This window comes from Schistocerca americana, chromosome 3, assembly GCF_021461395.2.
Source record: "Schistocerca americana isolate TAMUIC-IGC-003095 chromosome 3, iqSchAmer2.1, whole genome shotgun sequence".
In the NCBI taxonomy this organism is placed as follows: Eukaryota; Metazoa; Arthropoda; class Insecta; order Orthoptera; family Acrididae; genus Schistocerca; species Schistocerca americana.
In genome coordinates, this window is record NC_060121.1 from 661794797 (window position 1) to 661798572 (window position 3776).

The window sequence follows — 3776 nt, forward strand, 5'->3', positions numbered from 1 at the left end:
CTTTTCTTCAGAAACTCTTTTCTTGCAGTTGCCCCTATACTTTCTTTTTACTCACTACTTCAGCCATCATCTGTCATTTTACTGTCCAACTAACGATACTCAGCGACTACTTTTGAGTTGCATCGCCTGATTAAATTCCACTACATTTCATTACAGTATTTTGCTTTTGTTAATGTTCTTATCCTAACCTCTTTTCAATGCATTCCGTCCAACTGCTCTTTCAAGTTCATTGCCGTCTCTGACAGAATTACAGTGTCATCGGCAAAACCTCAAAGTTTGAATTGTTTCCCCCCTGAACTTTATTCGAGTTTTCAAATGTCTCGTTGGCTTCCTTTACTGTTTGCTCAATGTGCAGATAGAATAACATCATGGCTAAGGCCTTTTCGTGTCCCTCGACACTTACACCTGCAGTATGGTTTCTGTACAAGTTGCAGATAACGTTTTGCTCTCTGTATTTTATCCTTGCTACATACAGAAAATCAATGAGTTTAGTCCACTCGAAATATTTCTCCAATTTTGAATTGTGTAAATGTAGGTTTGCCTTTCTTTAAACTGTCTTCCAACTTAAGTCCTAAGTTAAGTATTGCTTTCCTAATTTCTATATTTCTCTGCAACCGAAAATGAACCTCACGGAGGTAGACTTCTACTGTAGGTAACTGCTTTCAGTATTTTTCAAGCAAAAATTTTTGTACTGATTGTTCGGTAACATTCACACTTGTCAGCCTTGAATGGAATTGGAATTATTATGGTCTCTTTAAACTGGGAGAGTATTTAGTCTGTTTCATATATCTTGCACAACAGGTGGAATAGTTTGAACATGACTGGCCCCCCAAGGATCTCAATGATTCTGAGGGAATATCGTCTACCCTAAGGACTTACTGTCAAGTTTTTCCCACACTACCATATTTCCATCTCATCTTATTTTCTACATCTATAATGTTGTATGTGACATTGTAACGGTTCACCTGTGACGACCCCCAAAATGTAACTCTTATTGTCGTGCAATCATGAAAACAAGAGCATTTTTAAAACGATATATCGGAGCGGCCAAGCGAACTACAACTGGAGGGAATGTCATGCGTTAATGTCTGTGAAAAACCTGTTGTAGAAAGGTATTTATTGTAACGAGTCACGCAGTACCCATGCGCTGGCGAAGATGAAATTGCCTGGCGCCCAGTTGCTTGAGCAGCGATGCCGGGAGCCAAGGAACGTCAAGACGCCACTGCTGCTGAACAAGAAACATAAAAAACTCTGGTTGTGCACATCAATCGTTGCATTATATTCGTGATCGACCGACGTGATCTACATCTTGCGTGAGGCCAGTCTTTTATTCGATTAACACTAATTTTGAGTTACTTTAAAATATTTCACGATAGGTAGGGAACTATGGCGCATTTCATGTATCTGGTGTTTTTCAGAACATGTGAAAGAATTCGTTGAAACATTTATAATCTTTTTCATTTGTAGCTGTATTGGAATAATGTTATTATTGAAAGTGATTGTTGATTTTGAAGTTTACTGTTGATCAGTGGCATATAATTCAGTGTTTTAAAAATGATTACGAATAATAAGTGGATTTTATGGAATTTTTTCGAGAGCTGCAAATTTACCGGGTCGCGTGTAGGGGCGAATTTTAATTCCGCATAATCAAACATTACAGACAGAACCATCATTTTAATTAACCATTGGGCCTGCACTGGAGATTTATTTTACGCTCTTTTTGTGGGCGAGTGCACCTGGACCCGACTTAAAATTCTTTATGCGTCCTGGGTCGGAAGTGTGTAAAGACGGACAGCATAAGAACATACAACATTCACGTCCCGGTAGGAAGACCGTCACAATATCTCAGGTTTTTACTATATCTGAGACAACATTTTTTTGCTACTTTAGACATAACGCGCCCCGACTTAGCGTCAGGCAAGCCTGTACCAGGTGGGCGTGGCGTGGTTGAGAGCAGGCGTCACTGTCGTTGGCCAGGGACCCTGAGCGGGCGAACTAGCACTGACAATGCGTTCGTTCCGCCAGCGCGCCCGATGGACTTATCAGAAATTTATCGTCCAAGACTATACTTGATGGCTGTCAGTTAACTTCAGCACTATAAGTAGTATTCAGTAGGCGAAAATACTACTACTCCGAAAAAAATACAGACTGTTTAAAACAGGAACGCTCTTTGTTGGTTAATAAATGGCCAAAAAACTACAGAAGTGAAGAGCAAATTTAAATTTGTACTTTGAAAATTAATAACTTTTATACACACAAATATCATAACTGTAATTAAGAGGTCATTCAATGACGCATTTCACGTGGCAGCGAATGATATTTGCAAAGTCTGATCAATATACACGAAATTAAAGTTTTGTTTGACATAACTGTAGTTAGGGAAAACTAACAACATGCCACTATAGGAAATTACGGAATGCTGTAGAGAACAGTATTATTAAACATTGTGTGTCTATCAAGAAACTGTGTAATGACTATTTCGTAGAATTAATTAGATTTTAAATCTTAAATATAATTTCATTCTCAAGTAAGAACTAAGTTAGGGAAAAATATTCATCATCAGTGGGAAGAGGAGGAAAAATCCTTCGTAAAGGAGTGGATTCATGATTAGTTTTAATAATTTCTTTTAAATTAAGCAAAGTATAGTAATTATTACTAAGAGAAATTTAATAAATAATTACTGAAGCAGAGTAATAAACGTAAACGCCTCCGTGTTTCTTGTTGGTGCATACGGGTTTAAAAGTGGTACACTGTGGTGCCTATATTATTAATGTACGTTAAAAGGTATTTTTTGTCTTCATTTTGTGTAGTTGGGCAAAAAAGAAAGGGGAGTTGGGAGCAGAGTGAGGGGGGAGTGGGTATAAAGGCGTTGGGTGAACGGAGTTAGCTGTAGGGTGGAAACTGGTGATTGCCTGAGAATGTTCTCGTGTTATGGGAGTCGGAGACTTTAACAGAAGTTATCGAGACAGATATGGGGTAGTTGGAATGCCACACTGTTGAACTTTGTACTGTTGTGCATCCGACCGCCGCGTCATCCTTAGCTGAGGATGCAGATAGGAGGGACGTGGGTCAGCACACCGCTCTCTCGGTTGTTATGATGGTTTTCCTTGACCGGAGCCGCTACTATTCGGTCGAGTAGCTCCTCAGTTGGCATCAAGAGGCTCAGTGAACGCCGAAAAATGGCTGCAGCGCATGGTGGCCCGGATGGTCATCCATCCAAGTGCGAGCCACGCCCGACAGCGCTTAACTTCGGTGATCTGACGGGAATCGGTGCATCCACTGTGGCAAGGCCGTTGCCCTTCACAGCGTTAAGATCTGCAGATTTGTTTGGCAGAAGACTGCAGCTTAGATCTGAAAGGTAACTTCGCTCTCTCGTAATCCTATGTTGCACTAGAGACCACTCTGCGCAATAGTCTGCCCATATTTATTGCTGTGTTTTGTTAATTATAATATCAAATTCTTGTGTGTCGTTTATTTTTATTGATTAGTCACTTCCTTTATTTTAATAATAGCTGGTGTTACAAGCAGACACTTTGTGCGACCGTGTTTAGTCGCTCCTCTAGACTACCAAGAGTCAAACAATTTAGCGGCTAAACATCGCTCCAGCAGCCTTGGAGCTGAAAGAAAAGGCCGCATGACCAATATGTTTATTCCTGCTGACTGCTGAATAGCAAACAATCAGGAAAGCAACACTGACACAACTTTCAGTTAAAGGCAAATGACAAAAAATTGGTTCAAATGGCTCTAAGCACTATGGGACTTAACATCTGAGGTCA

At 40.1% G+C, this 3776-nt stretch overlaps 1 pseudogene; it reads right to left on the bottom strand.

Annotated features, from left to right (window-relative positions):
* Window positions 1-3180: 3180 nt before the first annotated feature.
* Window positions 3181-3298, bottom strand: LOC124607548 (annotated as a pseudogene).
* Between the last annotated feature and the right edge of the window lie 478 nt (window positions 3299-3776).